The sequence below is a fragment of the Balaenoptera acutorostrata genome, chromosome 13, assembly GCF_949987535.1.
Source record: "Balaenoptera acutorostrata chromosome 13, mBalAcu1.1, whole genome shotgun sequence".
Classification (NCBI taxonomy): Eukaryota; Metazoa; Chordata; class Mammalia; order Artiodactyla; family Balaenopteridae; genus Balaenoptera; species Balaenoptera acutorostrata.
The window spans coordinates 85050561-85076551 of NC_080076.1; the positions used below are offsets into that span (position 1 = coordinate 85050561).

Below are 25991 nucleotides of genomic sequence, written 5' to 3' on the forward strand. Positions count from 1 at the left end.
TTTTTTCCCTTGCCAAAACCAGAATACTTGGATAAACGAGTAAAACGTTCCCAGGAGACAAAGATGTACTGAACAGGTAGGTTGTCTGTGCCCAGTGGGCTCTGCGCTCTAAAATTAGCAAAAGCAATCACTCTCCCTCTTCCAGCGGAAAGTCGCCACACTAATTCACAAGCACTCACCCACATAAGAACCCGAGAGGGTGGGGGAGAAGAACTGAAACCAGGACATGCGTTTATCTGGCACAACTCGGCACAGAAACGACGCTGCCCTGGTCCCAGGCTGGCACACGCGCTGGACCAGCAGCCTCCCAAGATTCCCCAAAATAGTATCTCCCCCCACCCCGTCCCGCCCCCGGGGCTCGCGAGAGCGGACAGAGGACCCAACGTCCGACCCTCGCGAGGGCTGCTCTGGGTTCCCCTGCGGTTCATGCCGCGGGGGAGCCGCCCGGATCACTGCGAGGCACCACAGGGGCCGACTCCCGATGTTGGGGTTGAACTGCTGCTACCCCTCCGTTCTCGAGGTGCTGCACTGGGAAGGGGAAGGAGTTCTCTCCCACTTAAGGGTTTGGGGGAGCTTCCGACCGCGGCTTGGCGAAGTTACCTCAAATTCTCCTCACGAAACCACTTGCCCCCCCAGGAGTCATCCGGGCTCTAGTGAGTTCCTAGAGACGAGCTCCTTGGCAACGGTTGCTAGGCCGTGGACACATCACTTCCGGGGGCGGGAGGGTCGGCGCGTTTCCGCGAGGCACCGGGCGCGCGCTCTGTGGCCAAGGCTTTGGAGGCGAAAGGCGGAGGGAAAAGGGCCCACCTGCAAACTGGGTTCACAGGTTCTGAGCCACTGCGGACAGCTTAGAGAGTTGGGGGTTGTTACCGTGGCAATAAACTTTCCCAAACGTCCTGCAGTTTGCAGTTTACAAAACACTCTCTTCGTTATTCACCCATGTTAAATTCGTGTGCTCTTTCTTTCCTCCTTCCCTCCTTCCTGCTTTCCTTCCCTCCTTCCTTCACCAAACATCGGTGATGACATCTTTGAGGCAGGGCCAGTGGGATTTGGGTTGAGGAAGCATTTGGCCTGGGCTTCAAATTTAGATTTTTGACATAAGTATCTCCAAATTAGGTTACACGTAGGAACAATTGTAGTCTCTTCTGTGAATTGTAGATTAACAGAAGGCACATTCATCATAGAGATGTCAGCTTCTTTGTCACATTATTGGGCCACATAGCCTGTACTGGGAATTAATTTTTTTCATCCAGAATTTCTTTAATATTCTGAGAGCCTAAAAAAAAAAAAAAAAAAAAAAAAAAGGAAATGGCCTAAGGCTCTCTTTGGCTTCTGAGAGTCTATTTTTAGGCACCTGCAGAAATGAATAAATTCCTCCTTACATTTTCATGCGGTTCACGTTCTATGAGGTAGGCGTGGGGGGCGGAGATCTTCATGTCTAGATCACGGAGGAGGCCAGGAAGACTGGAGCCGAGAGAATCCCGGGACTGCACTAACTGGCTTCAGCGGAGAGTTTAATTGATGAATGGTATTTTGAACTGCCCCTATTAGGGTGGAAACCACTGTACTCCATGATGTCAGCTGGCAATGGAGAAATGAGAAGGAAAAGAAAATGAAATTCCTCACACCCTGAAAACTTAGTTGCCTGCTCAAACATCTTGGAAGAAACCAACTACAGATTTAGCATCAGACTTACAAAATAAAGCAAGAGAAAACAAAAAAAATTCCGTATTAGGCATCTCCTGTAGGCCCTGCTCTTTGCTGGCTGCTGGGGATGCAGTGGAGGGCAGGGAATTACCTGGCCCCTGTCCTCACAGAGCTGACAGTCTATGCAAGAAGAGAGACAACTGAACAGGCAACACCAATATAACTATGACAAATGCTATAAAGAAGGACCCAATGATGGGAGAGTCCAGATGAAGGGTCTCAAGTTTATTTGGAGCTGAAGGGATTGTACTGTCAGGAGAGGTTCCATCGGACAATGGGATGTTTAAGGGTCAGTAAAAATCAGCCAAACGAGAAAGGGGAGAGTTTTTTGGGCAGAGGGAACAGAACATTCCAAGATGGGTACATTGCTGGCTGCAGGGCGCTTGGAGAGAAACTAAGACAGGTCTCAGCTCACAGATGCTCAAGACTAGTTGGAGGAGGCAACACTTAAAACCTTGAAATATTGAATAACTCTGGGAGAAACAATAAAAGATGCAAACAAGGGATTATATAATTACTTGATCCTGTTGGGTGTGTTAGGAGATTCTCCTGGCTCCCTGGATTTGGATCTTGGATTGCCATTGTATGGCCTCACGTGAGATTTCATTTCCTCATCTATAAAATGTGGCTATAATAATACCTTCCTAAAAGGGTTGATGTGAGGATTACATGAGTTGATATGGGTTTAGCGATTAGAATAGTGCCTGATACTGGAAGAGCTGAGGACATTTTACCTTTTTTGTCCCCTTTTTTTTAAAAAATGAGATGGTTAGATTTGCTCCTTCTATAGTCTACAGATGTCAGCTATACAAAGATAAGAGTGGCTTTTCTAGTAGTTTTTAGTTCCTCCTCTTCCTGTTGCTGCTATTACAGTTATAAGAATGTGTAAATTCAAGTAAGCAATGGAATCTACTCTTTGCACTCAAACTTGAATTGATTTTATGCTTAATGTGATTGCTCTGGAACACAGGAAAGAATTTGAAGCCAATCTGCATGCTTCCTGGGATCCATATACTGAGGAGCTTATATTCCAACTTGAAGCAAAGAAGAGAGGCATCGAGCAGCCTTGCACATGTTGGGTCCCTGCCTATCTATCAGGCCCACGCACAGACCAAAGGAAGACTTGTAACCACCCCTTGACTCATTTAAGATAAAAAGATTCATTGAGGTATCCAAGAAGAACTTATCAAGCAACAACTTCACAACAGTGGAGGCATTGCTGAGTACATCCCAAGTTTAGCCACACACACGAAGGCTTTTTTTTCCTTAGATGCTTTACTGAGTCTTCCTTGTAAACCCCCAAAGATGCCTCTTGGCTGAAGTATAGTTGACACTTTTAACAGGTGAAGGGAAGTCTCAGTCATGTGAGACAGCCTCTCTGAAAGATTCCCACTCCTACCCTGACTCTTTTTTTTAATAGCTTATTAAGATATAATCCACATACATACAATCCACCCATTTAAAATATACAATTCAGTTGCTTTTAGCATCTTTACAGAGTTGTGCAACCATTACCACTATCTAATCCAAGAACATTTTCATTACCCCAAAAAGAAACCCCATTCCCTTTAGCCATCATCTCCCAGTTTGCTTAATGTGATTAAGCAAACCCACCACCACTTCTCAGCCCCTGGCAACCATTAATCTGCTTTCCTTCTTTATGGACTTGCCTTTTCTGGACATTTCATATAAATGGAATCGTAAAATATGTGGCTCTTTGTGTCTGGCTTCTTTCACTTAGTTGTAACATTTTCAAGGTTCATCCAAGTTGTAGCACATATCAGTACTTCATTCCACTTTATGGTAGAATAATATTTCATTGTATGGATTTTTGTTCATGCATTTATCTATTAATAGACATTTGGATTGTTTCCACTTTTTGGCTATAATAAACAGTGCTCCTATGAACATTCATGTACATACCTCCACTGTCTCATGGATAAAGCACTTCCATTAGCTAAGTCAGGTAAGCAGGGTATGCACATCAGGGACATGGGTAAATGGAGGGGTGGCCTTTCTTGGATTTGTCTTTTCCTTTCAATTCTTGTTAATTTTGGCTTCTTGGGTGCTCACGGTTGCAGACTATGGGACCTAAGATATGGATTCTTTAGCAGTTTTTGGTTGTAAAATCAGACTGTTGTTGAAACCTACTCTACCCTTGCTACCAAAGCACTAAAATTCCCAATCTGCTTCTCAGCCAAAACCCTCTGATAAGAAAATGCTGTTATTTGGTATTATCCTTAAAATGTTCACCAGCCTCCAGTGGAGGAGAAGGTGGGGAGGAGTGTGGAGGAGATGAGAGAGAAACTGGAAGCTGCCCCTTCTAGCTCCCTTATTTAACCCTGTAGATACTGCAAAGACCATCCACAGTTGTGAACCTCTGCTCTGGTTATTCAGAGGGGAAAAAAAATCACTCCTGGTCAAGTGTTTTTTCAAGACTGAGTTTAGTACTAGATAAAAAAATAAGGAGAATGGTCATTATTTCATGTAATTGTGAAGTCCAAGGAAATACTACCTTCAGGTATGGCTTGATCCAGGAGCTCAGTGATGTCTTCTTAACTTTCTTTCTCCCTCCATCTTTCTGTCTCTCATCCCCACTTTTCTCTGAACAGGCTGTTAGTAGCAAGAGGCTTACTTTCTTCAAGCATAGCATCCTCAATAAAAGTAGAATCTTTGCTTCAATAGTTCCAGCAATTTCCCAGTGCAAATTCTCATTGGTCTGAAATGTGTCAGATCATTCTTGAATCAATTGTTATGACTCTGCTGGACACAGTAATTGATTGGGTAAGGGTGGTTTCCCAAAAGAAAGGGCTGGATTTTCTTACCAGAGGTAGAGACACTGTGCAAACAAGAACAACAGATGTCCCATTCAGGTGGTCAGGGAAGGTGGTTAAATCTCAAAAGTTGGGTAAGCAAAACCAGAAGAGGAAGAAATGAGTCTGCTTATTGTGGAGAGTTTGTGTATTAGTGCGAACCTTCTCCCTGATTTACTTCCAACAAATTATCTTTCTTCAATGCAGACTTCCATCATGGGCCAAATGAGGTCTTGGGATAACAGTAGACCTTCCAAGTCCCTGTAAAAATCTGAGGATGCCATGAACTTAATGTCTCCAGCCCCTTCTCATTTCAGAACTTTCAAACAAGAACTTTCCTGTGCAGAGTACAGGGAAGCCAAGCCAATTTTCTCTTTTTGGTATTAAATTTAGACCTTTCATCCTGACCATGAGATATTTCTGGATTCCGCATGAGTATTCAGCGAATGCCAGTGTTCAAGATGCTATTCCATCTGGGGCTACTCTGCACACTGCCCACTTTATCTCATTCTTTTAAAACTGGGAAAAATGACCCAGACATAGGAACAAATTCAGAAGTAGGTTATTCCGTTATCCATTAATTGTCATTTAATGCCTTTGCCATCTAGGTTATTTGGAGATGAAAGAAATTAAATTTAAACAGAAACCTAAATTGAGCTTTGCAGATATCCTAAATTGTCTCTGCTCTGGCAATTTAATCTTGTGAGTATGTTTAGTAGCAGAATGTGCTTTCCTAAAAGGTTAAAAGGTAAATAATATGTGAAAAGTTAAACTGAATGGATGGGATTCCAGAGGTCTTATTAAATGCGTGCCTGGTACTACATTTTTTGTCAAATGGTTTTTTAAAATGGATTTTGTGAGATTAATGGGTAATGTAGAGGAGCCAAAATAATATGCAATTCATATTAGTTCTTTGGTTATAATTACGGGTTGAAATGTAGAATGCACCTAACATTCTTACTGGGCTCAAATAATAATTATAGCATCACTTATTGAGTGCTTACTGTACGTCAGGAACTTTGTTAAATACTTCACGTATGTGTCAGAATTTATTAAAATGTTAATTTATGTGTGTACTCCTTCTGTTTCCCCTCCTCTTGAAGCAATTTGCATTGCCTTGAGTTTTACAGGCTGAAATTAGAAACAGTACTTATGTCTTTTGTAAAGGTCTGAAGTCTTTAGAGGAGCTTATGCTGGTTGTCCTCAAGGGGGGAGTGGAGAGGAAAGTTCCTATTAGAGTAAGAAGAGAGTAGAGAGACACTAAGAAGATTGGGAAAGGATCACAGGTGGATAAGTTTGGGGCAGCTCTTGAGAAGGCGGAAATACCCCGAGGAGGCCACACCATCAGTCCGGTGGCTTCCAGTGTGGCCGAAGCTTTCCTTGTCCCAGGTCTGACATGGAAGCATCAATGCCATTGGACCTAAAAGGACCAGGCAGCCTGGGATGATGGGTGGGTGACCAAGCAATCACCACGATGGGCCATCAGCAGAAGACTGCAAGTGATTCTCTGAGGCCTTGTCACTGCAAAAGAACCCAGAGACTTGGCATCCCCCAGGAAGTGTGTGAGGGAGAGATGCTCAGTAATGACAGGATGGGGGCTCAGAGTTGGATTTCAGCTGATTATAAAATAATATACTTCCTCTAGCAAATCTGAGTTGTGAACTAAAATGGGTGACCTCTGCATCAGTCAGCTTCCTGGCAGGATAAAGATGGTACATTCTGGACAACTGATGAGAGCTTAATAAAGGACTATGTATAAAGGTGTGGGCAGGGTTTAGGGAAACCAACAAGGGTCCAGCAACAAAGGCAGCCATTGCATCCCTAAACCTGAAGCAGCCAGAGAAGGGAACAGGCACCAGAAGCCCAATACAGCAGCTGGATAGAAAAGGTTACCCAACAGGAGCCTTTAGATACAGCCAGTCTTGACCTCACTCTCCTTCCACTCTCTGATCTCCTGCCTGGCCTCCCGTTGGCTAAACCCACCAGGGAACCAAAGGAGCAGGCAACCCCTTGAAGATCATCCATGCAGACTGGCCTCCCAAGGGAGAAAATGGCAGAGTGGGGATCTGGAGGGGCAGATGGACTGAATTATAAATTGAATTATACAGTCAAAATGATGGGCAGGAAGGCCCTGTGAGGCCACTCAAACCACCGCGGCATCTCTAAGCTTCCCTGGTTCTCCAGCTGAAGGTCTAGGCATCGCGTGGAGTTAGGTCTAATTCTATTTCTGCACACTGCCCACACCCACGTCATCTCATTTAATCTTCACAATAGGTCTGCAAGGACAGTATTGCTTTTTCCATTTTGTAATTAAGGAAATTGAGTCCTGGAGAGTTAATAGAGGGCCCAAGGTCACATAGCTAGCAGCTGTCTGAGCCAAGATTCAAACACAGGTCTCCCTGATCCCAAAGCCATTTACACCAACCCACTAAACTGGCTCAAAACTGGCTCAGCAGAGTCTGGAAGAAGGACCATAAATCAGGCCGCTGAGGCAAAGTGGTTTTCTGTGAGAGGCAGAGGGATTTTCTATGTGGGAGGGCCAGGGTTAACATGCTATCTGGCTTTCTCTGCCTACAAGGGCTTTGCTGAGGAAACTCTGTTCTTTCCCAGGTAGGGCTAGTGGTTTGAAATCCAAGCGCTTACCCTGGAATCAAAGAGGAAGAAGATGGAGAGATAACACTTGGCTGATGATGGAAAAAAAAGTGTATTTTCATTTCAGATGCCTTTCAAGTTCTTTTTTTTCCAGCTGAGTGTTGGTGTATTTATAGAATTCAGGGGGCGTATTTAAGGGTAACCAGCAGTGGAGCTGCATTTTGGGACATCAGGAAGCTCAGAATCATGCAGGAAAATGTTGATGAGATGGGACAAGAAAAGGCCAGGAGCAGCAGGGCACAAATCTTCTTCTTCATGTTGTCAAGACCTTTTCTCCCTTCTGGGATGATGACGTCAAATCAAGGTCTATAAGAGTGCTATAGATGGAATATAGAATCAAAATGACGGGCAAATGGATGGAAGGCTGAACAATTTGTGGTATAAACATACGGCAGAATATTATTCAGCCATAAAAAGAAATGAAGTACGAATACATGTTGCAACAGGGATGAACCTTGAAAACACTTTAAGTGAAAGAAGCCAGACACAAAAGGCCACATATTGTATGATTCCATTTATATGAAATATCTAGAAAAGCCAAATCCACAGGACAGAATGCAAGCTGGTGATTGCCAGGGGCTCGGGGGGTGGGGGGGTGGGAGAATGTGGAGCAAAGTCTTCATGGGTATGAGATTTTCTTTGGGGACGATGGAAACCTGGAAATAGACAGAGGTAGTGGTTGCACAATACTGTGAATGTACCAAATGCCACTGAATTTTCCCTTTAAAAAGGTTAATTTTATGTTATATGAATCTCACCTCAATTAAAAAAAAAAATGATGGGCAGTCAGGCCCTTAGGAGGTCACCCCGTCTTCCAAGCTGTGTTTGCTCCCTATGGCGGAAGTCCCAGGAGCTGCACGGTATAAGGTCTGATTTCATTCTAGGTTTCCCTTCTCTCTCTACTCCTCTGACCACTGGTTTCCATTCAGTTGCTCAGACACAACAAACGCATCCCGGCCTCAAGACCTTTGCACTGCTGTTCCTTCTACCTGGCTGCTCTTTCCCCAGATCTTCACCTCCGCCTCCTCATCCAGGTCACAGCTCAGATGTTAGCTTCTCATCTAACATCTGAGGAGGTCAGGAGGTCTTTCCTGACGCTGTTACTTAAAGCAATACACCTACCAGTCATTCTCCATCATTGTGCTTTGCAGACTGTCTGTTATGGCCCATTAGTGGGTACTGAAATCAGTTTAATCATTAAATCAGTTTAATGTAAATCTTGAGTAACATTTTTAAAAACTGAAATTAAGTAGAATAGAAAATATCACACAGAATAAGGGTAAATATTTCTTTGTCAGAAATATTTTTGCTGCATTCAAACCACTACAAATTTATTGGCTTAAAAACAATACCTTTTGGGACTTCCCTTGTGGTACAGTGGTTAAGAATCTGCCTGCCAAAGCAGGGGACACAGGTTCGAGCCCTGGAACGGGAAGATCCCACATGCCGCGGAGCAGCTAAGCCCGTGCACCACAACTATTGAGCCTGCGCTCTAGAGCCCGCGAGCCACAACTACCGAGCCCGTGTGCTACAACTACTGAAGCCCGTTCTCTGCAACAAGTGAAGTCACCTCCCACTTCAATGAGAAGGAAGCCTGCACACCACAACGAAGAGTAGCCCCCGCTGGCCACAACTAGAGAAAGCCCACGCGCAGCAACGAAAACCCAATGCAGCCTACATAAATAAATAAATAAATAAAGATTTTTTTAAAAAAAACCCTTTCCCCCCACAAGTCTGTGGGTGAGCTCAGCTGGGCAGGTCTTCTGCTCCATGTGGTATCACCTGGGTCACCACGTGACTAAGTTAGGCTGGGAGCTTGCCTGGGGCTGGAACATCCAAGATGGCGTCCCTCCTTTCTGGGGCCTCAGTGCTGGCTGCCATTTCTCCCTCGTGTGGACTCTCTCTTTCTCCTTGTGGTCTCTCATCACTCAGTGGTCTAACCTGAGCTTCTTTACATGGCAGCTGGGTACTAAGGGCATAAAAGTGAAAGCCACCAGGCCTCTTAAAGCTGAGGCCCAGAACAAGTACAGTGATCATTTCCATTGGTCAAAGCAAGTCATAAGACCCTCTCGGGTGCAGAGTCCTAACCACTGGACTGCCAGGGGAATTCCCTAGACTCTACCTCTTGACTGGGGAGTGGCATGTGCATACCAGGAATGATGCTTGCCAAATTGCTGGCAGATATCTTCACAGACAATCTACCACAACTGTTCTGTGAAAGTTTCATTTCAGCTTAATGAACATGCATGGGTGTTCACTGGGTCACACAATAAGCATATCTCTTACTGTGAGTCACAGTCAAAAGGTTTAAAAAACACACTTCTTCCACATCCCTTTTTTAATATCTTCCATAGCACTTAGTACTCTCAGAACTTAATTTACTTTATTATATCTCCCCCATGAGAATATAAGCTCTCTGAGGGCTTGTCTGTCTTGTTCACTGCTATATCCCCAGCACCTATCAGGGCCTGGCACCCAATTGGTGCTTAATAAACATCTGTTGTTGTTGAATAGGTAGTAAGAGTTATTATTTATTAGGTGCTGAGCACTTAAAAGAATTATCTCATTTAATTTGTTTAACACATTTGAGCTCCTACTGTGTGCTGGTGAGACAACAGTGAACAAAATAGACAATAATTGCTGCCACAGAGTTTACATTAGACTCAGATACTAGAATAGTATTGAGTAGATTTGTTGATGTTATTTTGACAGATAAGGAAACTGAGAGTCAGAGGACTCAGTCAATTTACCCAAGGTCACATAGCTAATAATTTCACCCTGATACCTGGCGCTTCTCTACCCTGCTGCAGATGTTGGGTTTTGCCCAGAGATGGGTCTAAGTGGTTACAGATCTCAATTCCTGCAATTGCTTCTCTGAAGGATCAGACATCTTTCTGGGAATCAGGCACAAGGTAGTGGGAATAGGCGAGTCCCATGACCTCAGGGTCCCTGCCTTCCCCACTCCCTGCCCCACCCCCCACTCCGTGATGACGTCTCACACCTGGGGTGTTGCAGATTTGAGCCACAGGTCTCAGTCACCCCCGACTGTCTTATCGGCATGTGACATCCCCAAGTGGCTGGGGCCTGCAGGCCTGGCAAAGAATGCAGCCCGAACAAAAATAAACCTGCCACATTCTTTGGCAGCCCCCTGCCCCTTCCCGCTCTCCAGCCATCCATCCTCACAGCAGAGCCTGCCAGGGAAGGCCGAGAGAGGGAGAGCAGGGTGGAGGAAGTGCTGCTGCAGTCCAACCCTGAGAAAGAGAGGGAGAGGGGAAGAGAGGAAGAGAAAGAGAGAGAGAGATCACCTTATATGGGAACGTGCGCAGACAATGTGTGGCAATGGCTTAGAGGGCAGCAGAGGTCAGATACCAGACAGATGGAAGAAATTAAACATGGGACAGAGAGTGTTCCTGGGCCCTGAAAACAGCTCTTGTTTCACAGCGAGTTCGCACAAAACCTGGCCCATTTTCCTTTTTAGCCTAGGCCAAGCAAGATTTGCGTCCTAAACGCTACATGACGTTCAATCAGGCCCCCGACTCTGGCTGGCCGAGGTCTCAATCCTCTCAAGTCATTTCTTTGACGAACAAAATTCCTCTTGGCAAAAAAAAAAAAAAAAAGACGGGGCCTGTTTCCCAGGAGTTTCCAATATCTCTCCAAAGCACATAGATTTGTTGTTAATGAGTAAATACCCCTTCATTTCACATTCATTCATTCATTCAGCAAATATTGAGGACCAATTATACCCCATGCACTGAGCCAGGGTCTGGAAAGACAGTGTTGATGATGATGATGATGATAATAGTCGTAATAATAATAATAATAGTTACCATGTGTTGATTTGCACTCATCTGGTAAATGTTTCAGTTCATAATAATTTACTTAGTACTTCCATGTTCTAGTCATTGGTGATACTGAATGTTGACCTAGAATCATCTGGTCCCTGCCCTTGTGGAGTTTATAAGGGCGTGGGGGAGTAGAAATGACAGATATTGAACAAGTGATCCCCCTGGATCCTCACAACAGCTTTTTGAGTTAGCTACCATTACCATCTCCATTTTATACGGGGTTTTTCAGCTTCAGCGTTACAGACATTTTGGGTTGGATCATTCTGTGCTCTGTATGTGTGTGTGTGTTTGTGTGTGTGTGTGTGTGTGTGTGTGTGTTGGGGGGCTGCTCTGTGCACTGTAGGCTATTTTGCAATATCCCTGGTCTCCACCCACCAGGTATCAGTAGCAATAACAAACACCCCCAGTTCCTCCAGTTGTAACAATCAAAAAATGCCTCTAGACATTGCCAAATGTCCCTGGGGGACAAAATCGCTTCTGGTTGAGAATCACTTTTTTCAACAGATGAGGAAGTAGGATGGGTTATAAAACCTCCTTAAGGTCATACCACTGACAAGTAGGGCTCACACCTCCATCATTTTGATTCCAAAGCCCATGGGCCTAACCATTACAGTGTGAAAACCTGTTTCCTTGACAACAGATGACTCTGGGTTTGGATGATTGTAGACCTCACTAGCTCATTTCACAAAATGGAAGTCATCTGTGTTAGTTCAGATCCTCTGAGAAGCAGACACCAAGTCGAGGACAGATTTGCAGATTTACTGAGGATTTATTTATTTATGCCCATGAGGGATAAAGGGCAAGGGAGTGAGAATAGGCAAGAGACTGTTCAGACTGTGATGCTGGTCTGATACCTTGGAAGGAGAGGGGGACAGAAGGATTGGGTAGGAAGAGCCTTGGACAGCAGCACAGTTCTAAGAAAGTTTTGGCCATGCTGAACGGGAGTTCCCCGGCCACAGTCAGCTGTGAGAGGGATTCCAAGTCGGGCAGCAGTGGGGCTTCACTAGCACTCCCAGTGTGCTCTGTCATTGGCTGGGAGCAGCCCGGGGAGGTATGGCCTTGGCGTGAACTTGGTGGATCCAGAGGGGTGGGAACTAGTGCTGTCAGTCAACCATGCTCTTCGAGGCAGACACTCAGGAAGGAGTTCTGAGTGGTGCACTCCATCCATGGCTGCCACATCATCAGAGAAGTGCTGCCCAGTAGTTACATTCACCTTAAGACAAGGAGATAAAGGCACTGGAGGTGCAGTGGGCAAAAAAGCCAGGTTGGCATCCTTTAAGCAAAAGGGTTCATTTTCCTTGCAATGTCTTGAACTTCTTAGTGAAATTTGAAGTCAGCTCTAACTTGGGTACCATCAGCAAGGAGGTAAAGAGTGCAGTCTTGAGGGTCTAGTTTGTAGTTTGTGAATGTGGGCACTCTCTGAGCCTCAGTTTCCCCATGCATGTAATGGAATTAACCTGCTTTATCTCATAGGGTTGATGTGAGGATTGAATGAATGTTCATGGAATTGCTTTTCAGAAGATGGAGGTCCTCCTGCACAAACTTTCCGCCCATCCTTTGGTTTTGTAAGGACATCTCCCTGCTAGCCACCCTCTCATCCTTCCAACTAAGATTCATCTTGGCATCTACCCAAGGGACAACAGACTAGCATCCCCAGGGCTAAGTCTGACAGATAGGCAAGTTGTGTTTGGCTCACAGAGCGCTAAACAAACAAACCAGCAGAATGAACCAACATTTGAAAATCGAGATATTTCAGGATGAGGCCAATCAAAACCAGTGAGACTCAATTGCATTTGTTGGGACTGTCTGGATTTCTGGAAATCTGGATATACTATGTGGCAGATTGGCTAAAGCTGAGAAGAGGCTTCCTGCTTCAGATGGGACATGCACTGACCTGTTTGCCACAGTTCTCACTGCTCCCTAACATGTGAGATCCGGAAGCCATTGTCAGTTGCTGATTATCATCACGTTTGTGCTGCCGTTCTTCGTAGAATAACATTCCTTTGTCTCATGTACCTATTGAAGGGGAATGTGTAGACCAGGAAGCCTATGTTCTTTCTTGTACCTGCTCCTACTTCACTCACTTAGATCATCTCCTGGTGCCTGTAGCATCCAAGTTTACCTTTAAGCTTGCCATCCTTTTAAGCCCTTCTGGAATCTTCTTCCTAAAATTATCCCTGCAATTTCATAAGAAATCTCTACATTACACCTAGAATCTTCCCCCACCACTGACTCCTTTCTCTAGCCTTCCCAATATGCACCAGTCTTCTTCTCCACACCCACCTCCCCTGCCTTGTTCCTGGGACATTCCCTTCCTCTCACGGGAAGGCCACCCTCATACCCTCTTTCTTCATTCAAATTGACTTCAAGACCCAGGTCAAACCCCCCCCCCCCCATTCAACCATTCTGGGCTACAATGAAATTGTTCTTCTGGGAACTCCTAGTACAGTGAGAATCTGAACCACACACACCAGCACTCAGCTCCATAGCTGTTGAATGAATGAATGAGGGGATAATTTACATGAGTTGCAATAATTAGAAAGCAGGGTTACGATTAGAACAAAATAAACAAAAATGTTAGTGGTAGCTATTTTGATAGGTTATGGGTGATTCTGGATTTTCTTTATTCCTTTCAGTATTTTCTACAATTGAGGGAAAAAAGATAATAGTGAAAAGGAAGTAATGTGAGTCTGGTTTAAACATCTAGACTACAAGCAAGGTGAGGGCAAGGACCAAGTGTTAATTCTGATATATCCTCCTAACTCCCAGCAGCAGGGCACACACAGTGAGCTAGGGAGAGCTCACTGGGAGCTAAATTAACAGCATCAGGGCTTATAACAGAGACTGTCGTCAATTCCCTTCCCAAAAGCTTCTTAGTGAAGAAGTCCCTCTTTCCTCTTTCAGACTCTCCAAACCCCAATTTTGTGTGGTGTCCTCTGCCTCTTCTTCACTGCCATGTGCTTCATGGAAGAAGACTACAGTCCCAACCCCTGCACTGATCAGTCTAACCCAGGGTTTCTCAAGCTCAGTACTATTGACATTTTGGGCAGGATAATTCTGCTAATCTTGTTGAGTTGTTGTACGTGCCACCTTGGAGTTTACTTGTTATATGAAGTAAAATTTTCCTTAATGTTTAAGTGTTTAAGCTAATTTGAGTTGTGCCTTTCTGTTACAGCATCTTAACCAACCCAGGGATGTCTTACAGACATTGCACTCACATACAGATAAAACGACCATCAAAAACAGTGATAATCTGGGTGGTTGAGGGCAGATATCAGCATCTGGAGTTAGGGACAGGTGTGTCACTTAATAGTCCCTTTTGAGTACCACTGCTGATCTAAAGCTATTCCAGTTCTACATGAAATTGCTGATAACCTGTGCACATGATGAGACAGAGAGAGGAGTTTAATTTCTTTTGCAAAACAAGGAGCAATATCTGGATTCGAAACCACTATGTCCCATCATATGAAAACTGCTGCAAAACACCAAGTTCTGTAGTTAAGCTAATATTTCTGGGAGTCTACCAAACAGCCTCTAAGATGGAGCTGATTAAGAAAATGCTAAGCCAAATGGCATAACCTCTAGAAGCCTCAGTTTTCTCATCTGTAAGCTGGGGAGAACAAGAGGAGAATCCCCTGATATTGAGGATCAGAAAATACTTCATGAACCATAAAGTAGGTAATGGGTTATCAGTACTAAGCAGACAAGACATACAGCAATGCTGTTCCTAACACTGGAATGTTCTGAATTTAGGATGTGGTATGAACAAAATTATCTGTTGATTGTTTATATGCAGTCTTGTTAAGTTTCTTATGCTTCTGAGGTTCTGCTTTCTCATTTGTGTACTGGGGCAAGACCTCATTCTGACTGTGCACTGAGGATAAAATAAGGCTCTTTGAAAAAGAGAAACATACTACTATCATTATTTCACCACAGTTTTCTTGCCCCGAGTCAGATGATAGCAAGAGGGCAAACAAGACTTGCAGGCACGGACTCCACAGTGAATGTTGGCTCACCGCTACCCTCTACTGGTCATTAGCGGTGCACAGGTAGATATAGAGAAGAGAGGGTCCTTGGAGAGGGACCCCAGGAAACTGAGGCTCAGAGCGGGAAAGGGACTTGCCCGAGGGCATGGAGCTGGCCTTGGACAGAACATTTGGGACTCCTGATTCTTAGCTTTTTCCAAAGGGAGAAAAATGAGAGTTGGAAACTCATTATGGCTTCACTCTTGCTAAGTTCTCACGAGCTTTTCTAGATGGTCTGATTGGGACTTTTCTCTCCTGTTCTTCCCTCACCACCCAAATTGCTTGGACTTCCCATCCTTTCTTCATACCAAGGTGGCCACCATCGGCTCTGAGGCTAAGAGTCCTGTTGGGTGCTGGGTGCTTCACAAAAATGATCTCAGATCCTTAAAACTGCTTTATAAGGTAGGCCAGGAAACTAAAGCTCAAAGAGATTAAGACTCTTGCCCAAGGTCCAACAGCAAGTAAGCACAGGAACCAGGATCTCAACTCTCACCTGAGACCCCAAAGCCCACATTCTACCTGCCACCAAAAAACAAAACAAAGCAAAACATCACGGCAACTTGTGTTGAAGACATGATTAAAGGTAATCTTGTGGGGGTATTTTTGTTTTTTTAAAAAATTATTTTATAATGTAATGTTAATGTTAATTAATTTTCTTTTTTTTTTAATCAGTCATCAATTCTATACACATCAGTGTATACATGTCAATACCAATCGCCCAATTCATCACACCACCATCCCCACCCCACCGCGGTTTTCCCCATTGGTGTCCATACGTTTGTTCTCTACATCTGTGTCTCAACTTCTGCCCTGCAAACCGGTTCATCTGTACCATTTTTCTAGGTTCCACATACATGCGTTAATATACGATATTTGTTTTTCTCTTTCTGACTTACTTCACTCTGTATGACAGTCTCTAGATCCATCCACGTCTCAACAAATGACTCAATTTTGTTCCTTTTTATGGCTGAGTAATATTCCATTGTATATATGTACCACATCTTCTTTATCCATTTGTCTGTTGGTGGGCATTTAGGTTGCTTCCATGACCTGGCTATTGTAAATAGTGCTGCAGTGAACATTAGGGTGCATGTGTCTTTTTGAATTATGGTCAAACACATTTCTGAGCCCTACTATGTGCCAGGCCCTGGCTGGGTATATATTTAATTTAATTCTTGAGAGAACACTGCGAGGTAGATAGCAATTATTATCCCTATTTTACAGATGAGCAGATTGAAGCTGTGAGAAGTACAGTTGACCGTTGATAAACATGGGTTTGAACTGCCTTGATGCACTTCCACAAAGATTTTTTTCAGTAGTAAATACTACAGTACTTCATGATGCATAGTTGATTGAATCTGCAGATGTGGACAAACCACAGATATGGAGGGTTGACTCCGTATATACTCGGATTTTCAGCTATGAGGACGGTCGATGTCCCTAACCCCTGTGTTGTTGAAGGGTCAACTGTATCTTGCTCAAGTATGTGGGCGAGCCCAGGTGTTGATAATTTGCCAATATTCTATGTGATATTCTCTTCATGGTCTTATTCTTCCCCATTAGCAGACAGGAAAATAGAGTTAAAGACAAGTGAAAATGACTTGCCTCAGGGCCTTTGCACTCACTGTTCCCTCTGTGTGCAGTGCTCTTCCCAGACATCCTGGTGGCTTGCTCTCTCACCCTCCTAAGGTCTTCACTTAAAAATCATCTTCTGGGACTTCCCTGGTGGCGCAGTGGTTAAGAATCTGCCTGCCAATGCAGGGGACACAGGTTCGAGCCCTGGTCCGGGAAGATCCCACATGCCGCGGAGCAACTAAACCCGTGCACCACAACTACTGAGCCTGAGCTCTAGAGCCCACGAGCCACAACTACTGAAGCCCACGTGCCCTAGAACCTGTGCTCTGCAACAAGAGAAGCCACCGCAATGAGAAGCCCACGCACTGCAACGAAGAGTAGCCCCCGCTCGCCGCAACTAGAGAAAGCCCACACACAGCAACGAAGACCCAACGCAGCCAAAAATAAAAACAAATAAATTAATTAATTAAAAAAGAATGTGATATAGCCATACAATGGAATATTACTCGGCCACAAAACGGAATGAGCTACTGATACACTCTAAAACATGGATGAACCTTGAAAACATTACACTAAATGAAAGAAGCCAGTCACTAAAGACCACGTAGTGTATGATTCCATTTATGCGAAATGTCCATAATAGGTAAATCCATGAAGACAGAAAGAAAATTAGTGGTTACCAGGGGCTGGTAAATCCATAGAGACAGAAGGTAGATTGACAGTTGCCAGGGGCAGCGGGGGAGGAGGGAATGGAGAATGACTGCTTAGTGGGTAAGGGTTTTCCTTTTGGGGTGATGAAAATGTTTTGGAACTAGATAGAGATGGTGGTTGCACAACACTGAGAATGTACTAAATGCCATTGAATTCTATACTTTAAAATGGTTAATTTTATGTTATGTGAAGCTCACCTCAATTTTACCAAAAAGTTCAACCCTAAGCACATCTTATCTTCCTTCTTTGTTTGATTTTTCTCGATAGAGCACATGGCCCTTTCACATACTATATATTAGTATCTATTGTTCATCCTGTTTCTTTAGAATATAAACACCAAGAGGGTAGGGATTTTGATCTCTTTAGTTATCTCACCCCAAAGAGTCCCTGGCATTCTGTAAATATTTGTTGCATAAATGAATTAGAAAAAGTGTGGTGATGAACCAGAGTCCCGCCCCACCAACCCAACCCCCTCTCTAATTCTAACGGGCTCTTGATCCTCAAGCAAATTAACAGTAATCTTCAGTCTGGGCTCATTTTTTCCACCTTTTCCTAAAGAGCTAAATCCATAGGCTCTCAGCTCAGCTCTTTAAAGCCTTCTCTGCAGAGAGTCTGAGAGAAGAGGGGCAGGAGAGAGGACAATGAGTCCATCACTATGTGGAGAAACACCGTCTGCTCTGCCGCCTAGTGGCTGCCCACAGCAACTGATTGTAACCCCAGACGGATGCCGTGAGGCCATCTTGTCCCCCAGCCAGGAGGACACCATTCCCAGCTGCTGCACAGGTGGCTCTTCAGGAGGGACATTTACAGGAACGAGTCAATAACCATTTATGAACAGCCATTCTGACACAGCCGTATACCAGGCACTTGGCCAAATTACAAATGTAAGATATAATCATTCATTTGATCATTCATTCACTTAGGTGGTTATCAAACATTCATTGAGCACCTACCATGGGTCTTACATTATGGCCCTTGATTTCAGTTTACAATTGAATTTACAGCCAAGGCACCAACACGGTATAGACCAGAGTTTCTCAGCCTTGGCACTGTTGACATTTTAGACCAGACAGTTCTTTGCTGTGGGCGTTGATCTGTGTATTGTTGGATGTTTAGCAGCACCCCTGGCCATTAGATGCCAGTAGCACTCCCTCAATCATGACAACGAAAAATGTCTCCAGACATTGCCAAATGTCCCCTGGGGGTGAACAATCACCCCTGTAATGAACCACTGGTTTAGATGAGTATTTTTTCCCCAAACCCAGATAAACCACAATTATCAGAGAGAAGAAAAGCACATTTAAAATTATTTTTGCTGTTCGATCTTTCCTCTCTGTCTCTTTCTGTCTCTCTCTGTCTATTTCTTTCTGTGTCTCTGTCTCTTTCTTTCTCTATCTCTCTGTCTCTGTCTCTCTGTCATTCTCTGTTTCTGTCTCTTTGTCTGTCTCTGTCTGTTTCTCTCTCTCTATATATACGTATACATATATGTATATATTCTTTCAGTCACCGATTTTTACATATACATATATGTATATATTCTTTCTTTTGCTCGTTAAATTGGAAAGGGAGAGCATAACAGCTAACATTTGTAAAGGGCATATAGTGTTAACTTTATTATAATAATAATTATTATGAACCTGCACCATTCAACACTTTTAAGTCCCTTATCTCGATTACTCTCACAACCACCCTACGAAGAAGATGCCATCAATGTCCATTTTACAGATGAAGAAATTGAGGTTCAGAGGAGTTAATCAACTTGTCCAAGGCCACAGTGAGAGTAATAGGCACAGCTGGGGTTCAAATCCAGTTCTGTATGATTCCAAAGCACGAGCTTTTCACCACCACACTACATATTCCCAGCTCCTGGCACAGAGCCTTGCACATAGTAGGTGTTCAGTAAACATTTGTTGTCTAAATTAATAAACAAAAGGATGGGGAAAGGATTGTAAGAAAGGTCTGGAGTAGCACAGGCTCCTATTTTGGGGCCTGATGCTCAGGAGGGACATGTACTATTTTACTTCTTTCCATTATTCATCCATCCACCAGTCCATTGGTCTATCCGTCAATCCATTCATTCATTCACCAAGCATTCCCTGAAAATGTGGGTTGTGCCCGGTACCTAGGTGGCATTCTGGTTTCAAGCTACTTGAGGAGACATGAGATGTGTTCAGAAATAATTGCAACCTCAGGTTCAAAGTGATAAGCCATATTATGAAGGTACACATAAAGGCTCTACTAGTCAAGACTCTTTTGGTTCAAAGTGATAAGAGGGTCTGCTTCAACTGGCTTAAGCAGAAAAGGGAAGTTACTGGCTCCTGAAACTAGTCAGGCCTTCTGGCATGGTTTGATCCAGATGTTCAAATAATGTCATCAGGAATCCCTCCATCATTTCCCTCTGGATTTCTCTGAGTTGATTTCATTCCTTGCTGGCAAATGGCTGCCAATAATTTTAGGCCTATAGCCTACCAGCTTAGCAACTCCAGCATAAAGAGAGCACCACTGTTTCAGTAATTTTAACCAAAGTTCCAAGACATATCAGACTGACCTGACTCACATGTCCACTCTTGAACAGAGCACAGTAGCAATGACAAAGTGTCTCAGACTGGTCCTGGATCCACCCCTGGGGCCTGTGGGTGGGGACAGCTTGACCTGAACCGAATCATCTGAGAATGTAGAAGGCACGGTTCTGTCAAAGGAAAACCAGAAGAGAAAATAAGGTCAGACAACAAAACCAACAGATGTCTACTCCAGGTATGATGGGGGTTCAAAGGAGAGAGCAACCTCTTTTAGCTGGCAGATCAGGGAAGACTTTTTGGATCTTGTGGAGTCTGTGAGCTTTGATATCACCTAAGGAACCCAGAACATTCCTACAGGACACAGCCTAGGAACTGATTGGAGACTCCAATACTCCACACCCAAGACTTTGACTTTCAGACACCCCCATCAGTGCCAAGATAGGGCCCAGTCCCTTGGGAAAAACACAAATAGGTCATTATTTACCTGGGCAAATAAATTTTCTATAGATCTCTTCCCAGGCTGGGCCGTATTACATGCCTTATAGCTGTCCAGGTCCCCTATGAACACAAAGATTTCCTTCCACATACGGGAGAGGCTACTCATTCAGCTCCAGGTCAAAGGACCATTCCATTGGTACCAGTGGCAGGAACTCTTGGTTGTCCTTCAATATCCATTCTCCTTTCTCAATAAAAGTAAGAAAACTCCTGATCCGATTTTAAGCAAGCAACATGGTCAAACAGAATAAGGACTACATTTCCTACCTCCTGTTGCAGGTAGGTGTGGCCACGTGACTAAGTTCTGACCAATGAGCTACAAGTGGCAGTGACAGGCCACGCCCTTGAAGGGAGGAACATGCCCTTTCTTTCTCCTTTCCTCCTTCTTCCATCCTTCTATTTGGAATTTGATCCTGATGGGGAGCCAGTTTTGACCATGCTGATGAGGGCAACACCCTAGAGATGGGTCCCTGATGGATTCATTGCTCAGAGCCGCCATACCAGTCCTGGACCATTTTCATCCAGACTGCATGTGAGAAAGAAATCAATTTCTACCTTATTTAGGCTACTGTTATTTGGGGTCTCTATTGCATGCAGTTGAGCTCTGTATCCTAACTGATATAGTGCCTGTATCTGGACATTTCCAATGAACTTTGGGCAGAGAAGGGAAAAAAAACAAGGACGTACATCCTTGATAAATGCTAGTATGAGAGTGCACTACCTCATTTAATCACCAGGACACCATAAAGTAGGTATTACCATCCCCTTTTACAGATGGGGAAAATGAGGCTCAGGGAGGTTAAATAACTTTCTTCAAATCATGTAGAAGTGGCAGAGTTGTGATATATGCTCAGAACCACCTATTCAAATTAGCTCCAGAAAATGATTTTCATATTAAAGACATAGTTCTCATGGAATCTCCTAGAAAAGTTATAGCCTTAGCAAGGGCAAGAATCAGAGTGATTCCAGGGATCACATCAGTTAGAGCTGGAGGACTTTTACCCTAGAGCTCTTCCTTTTACTTGATCCCTTAATGCCTTTGTCTCTTAATTTATATTCTTTTTTTAAAAAATATTTATTTATTTATTTGGCTGCACCAGGTCTTAGCTGCGGCATGAGGGATCTTTTAGTCGTGGCATGTGGGATCTTTAATTGTGGCACACGGGATCTTTAGTTGCGGTGTGTGAACACTTAGTTGTGGCCTGTGGGATCTAGTTCCCTGACCAGGGATTGAACCGGGGTCCCCTGCATTGGGAGCGTGGAGTCTTAGTAACCACTGGACCACCAGGGAAGTCCCTTAATTTATATTCTTTTTTAAAAAAAGTTAACTTATTTATTTATTGTGGCTGCGTTGGGTCTTTGTTGCTGCAAGCAGGCTTTCTCTAGCTGTGGCGAGTGGGGGCTACTCTTTGTTGTGGTGCGTGGGCTTCTCATTGCGGTGGCTTCTCCTGTTGCGGAGCACAGGCTCTAGGTGTGTGGGCTTCAGTAGCTGTGGCACGCGGGCTCAGTAGTTGTGGCTCACGGGCTTAGCTGCTCCGCGGCATGTGGGATCTTCCTGCACCAGGGCTCCAACCCGTGTCCCCTGCATTGGCAGGTGGATTCTTAACCACTGCGCCACCAGGGAAGCCCCTTAATTTGTATTCTTCATAGAGAGATCCCAATTGGTCACTGGCCAGCCACTGTGCTGACTCTGCTTGGCAGTTGCCCATCCTGGTCCAATCAGCCCTGGTTAGGGACATGAAGGCCTGCTGATTTCAGGTTGAGCTAGATGAAGCTAGGCATGGCAGAAAAATTTATAATCTCTGCTAAAATTCAATCTTTGAATATTGGGTTATTGAACCTGGGCATAGAGCAACCACTCTCCTTGTCTTCTAGGAGCTTATATCCTCTTATTATTATTGGTACTATAATTAATAACATATCACTATTAATGAAAAGCTGCAATTCGCTGAACACTATTATGTACCAGCCATGGTGCTTTTAATGAGTAATCTCATGTAATTCCTTTAAAGAAAGTCAGTCAGTCAGAGACCTTTCATCATGTACGGCAACACAGGGACATTTGGGATTTAAGAGGTGTGCTTTGGGAAAAGAAGTATAATTATTCAACTTTCACTTAATTGGAGAAACTAAGTGGTAGGTGCAGTTGTAAAGGAAGGCAAGCTCCTGGGCAGGCAGATGGTAAGTAGGAGGCTGTTCAGGCATAAGGGAAATGGGGGTGGGAATGAAAAAGAGACAGACAAGGGAAATTAAGTTTGACTGGATAAAATGGACAGTGAGAGTTTTGATAAGAGCAATGAAATGGGCAGGGAGGCATACAGAGGTCTTCAAATCATGGACTCTCCCACCACGCCCTCCCTCTTCCATCAGAAGAGAACTAGGGTGCTCTCCCCACCTCCTCTTCCTGGGGCCTCCAGAGACCCTGAGCTCAGCCTGCTGGCCTGCCCTCAGCTAGGGTCCTCACTTCCTGTTTGCTGTACCTGCTCTATTCCACGCCACCATCTCCATGCGTCCAGATCCAGCCTGGTGGCCTGATCCCAGTTCCTATCCATTCCACTGGCTTCTCCATTTGGCTTGGAACTCTTGAGCTAGACTGAGACTATGCTGATGAATGTCACGTCACTGGCTCCACAAAAAGTGTGGAAGTAAGTCAACATCTTTTTTTTTTTTTTTTAGTAATGACAATTATAATCTTTTTTTTTTAAATTATTTATTTTATTTTATTATTTATGGCTGTGTTGGGTCCTCGTTTCTGTGCCAGGGCCTTCCCCAGTTGCAGCAAGTGGGGGCCACTCTTCATCGCGGTGCGCGGGCCTCTCACCATCGCGGCCCCTCCTGTTGCGGAGCACAGGCTCCAGACGCGCAGGCTCAGTAATTATGGCTCACGGGCCTGGTTGCTCCGCGGCATGTGGGATCCTCCCAGACCAGGGCTCGAACCCGTGTCCCCTGCATTAGCAGGCAGATTCTCAACCACTGCGCCACCAGGGAAGCCCAGTCAACATCTTTGACATGAAGATGCTGTCATTTTGACAGGGGCCAAGAGAACGAGACTATTTTAGTTAAACTTGTTTGATGGTGAGGCATAAATACTCAGTCACACTATGTCACTGTGATATAATAAGAATATATATTAGGTCTCAGGCCCTGGTTCCTGACACAGAGCTCCTAAAACCCTTGTAATTTCCTGAGTTATAGGGGTGCTAGGAGCATCTTTTGTTTGAATGTTTGGTCTTTGTCCCTGATTCCTGACACAGAGCTCCTGAATTTCTTGGAATTTCCTGGGTGATAGGAGCATCTTTTGTCCTAAAGAGGCCACTCTTGGTGGGCTCCTGGACAGGTTTAGGATAGGGATGGTCACCAAGAAGACCAAGCCATGATTAGAGGCTTGGAACTTTCAGTCCCACCCCCATCCCCCAGGGAGGGAAGAGCGGCTGGATATTGAGTTAATAACCAATCATGCCTACGTGATGAAGCCTCCATAAAAATCCCTGAAATATGGAGCTTGGAGAGCTTCTGGGTTGGTGAACATGTCCACGTGTTGGGAGGGTGGCAAACCCCAACTCCATGGGGACAGAAGCTCCTATACTTGGGCCCCTTCCAGACCTCGCCCTATCTATGTACCTCTTCATCTGGCTGTTCTTTTGTCTCCTTTTTTATGTCCTTTACAGTAAACCAATAAACATGTTTCCCTGAGTTCTGTGAGCCATTACAGTAAACTACTAAACCCAAGGAAGGGGTCATGAGAACCCCCAATCTGTAGCCAAGTCAAACACCTGGGATGCACTACTTGTGACTCGCATCTGAAGTGGGGGCAGTCTTGTGGGACTGAGCCCTTAACCTGCGGGGTCTGTGCTAACTCTAAGTAGTTAGTGTCATGATTGAATTGTAGGACACCCTTTCGGTGTCCAGAGAGCTGGGAAATTGGTTGGTGTGGAAAACCCACATATTTGGTGTCAGGAGTGTTGTGAGTGTAGAGACTGACAGTGGCTTTTCCTTTTAGTCACAATTATTATGCATATGATCAGAGAGAAATATATAACATGGGATTTCATGGAAAAAAAAACCCCACAATAAGTTGTAAATGGGTCAGGGTTCTTGGACTCCAGAATTAGTGAGGAATTCTCTGTGCGGGGTCACTCTAGGGACCTTTGGAGCTGGTGGGTCTTCATGCCTCAGCCCCACCCTCAGCTCCTCTGTGCTTTCTCTCTGTCTCCCTGCTTCTGCTTTTCATTTCATGTCCTAAATTTCCATCTATTCAGCATAACTTTATTCTGCTTTCCCCTCTATTCTCTGTTACAGAATGCCCTGTTGGAATTAAACTAATGGTTTTTATCTCTGCTTTAATGAGAGAGATGGTGACTCACTGATACAAGGAAAGTATTTCCCCTCCTGAGGGTGATGTATTCAGCTTTGGGGTTAAAAAGGGGAAGCTTTCAAGCACATGTGGATATCCTGGTAAGTTAAAAAAAAACAAAAAACAAAAAACTTGGTTTCTAAAAAAAATTAAACATACAATTGCCATGATCTAGCAATTCCACTTCTGGCTATATACCCAAAAGAACTGAAAACAGGGATATGAACAGAAATTTGTACAACCATGTTCAGAGAAGGACTATTCACAATAGCCAAAAAGGTGGAAACAAACTAAATGGAGAGAGAGAGAGAATTATTCAGATTTTAAAAGGAACGAAATTCTTTTTTTAAATTGAAGTATGGTTGATTTACAACATGTGTTCGTTTCTGGTGTACGGCAAAGTGATTCAGATTATACATATATATATATGTGTATGTGTGTGTGTGTATGTGTGTGTGTGTGTGTGTGTATGTGTGTATGTGTATATTCTTTACCATTATAGTTTGTTAAAGATATTGAATATAGTTCCCTGTGCTATACAGTAGGACCTTGTTGTTTATCTATTTTATATATAGTAAGTTATATCTGCTAATCCCAAACTCCTAATTTATACCCACCCCCTTTCCACTTTGGTAAGCATAAATTTGTTTTCTGTGTCTGCAAGTCTGTTTCTATTTTGTAAATAAGTTCATTTGTATCATATTTTAGATTCCACATATAAGTGATATTGTATGATATTTGTCTTTCTCTGTCTGACTTGCTTCACTTAATATGAAAATCTCTAGGTCCATCCATGTTGCTGCAAATGGCATTATTTCATTCTTTTTTTATGGCTAAGTAGTATTCCATTGTATATATATATATGACATCTTCTTTATCCATTCATCTGTCAATGGACATTTAGGTTGCTTCCAAGTCTTGGCTATTGTAAATAGTGCTGCTATGAACATTGGGGTGCATGTATCTTTTTGAATTAGAGTTTTCTCTGGATATATGCCAGGAGTGGGATTGCTGGATCATATGGTAACTCTATTTTCAGTTTTCTTAAGGAACCTCCATCATTTGCAAATATTTTCTCCCATTCTGTAGGTTGTCTTTTCATTTTGTTTATGATTTCCTTTACCGTGCAAAAACATGTAAGTTTGATTAGGTCCCATTTGTTTATTTTTGCTTTTATTTCTATTGCCTTGGGAGATTGACCTAAGAAACACTGCTACATTTTATGTCTGAGAATCTTTTGCCTATGTTCTCTTCTAGGAATTTTAGGGTGTCATATCTTATATTTAAGTCTTTAA

General features: G+C 43.8%; 1 protein-coding gene across 8 annotated transcripts in view; it reads right to left on the reverse strand.

Annotated features, from left to right (window-relative positions):
* IFT81 (intraflagellar transport 81) overlaps positions 1–25991 on the reverse strand; it is a 203125-nt gene that overhangs the window by 87224 nt on the left and 89910 nt on the right. For 4 of the 8 annotated variants that reach the window (XM_057526620.1, XM_057526619.1, XM_057526618.1 and 1 more), the window contains exon 1: positions 601–676. The gene's annotated coding sequence lies outside the window, so the exon portion shown is untranslated. Of the gene's footprint in view, positions 1–179; positions 278–600; positions 686–19876; positions 20018–25991 lie in introns of those variants that run through there. The other 4 variants (XM_057526616.1, XM_007189523.2, XM_057526615.1 and 1 more) reach the window with 4 other exon arrangements.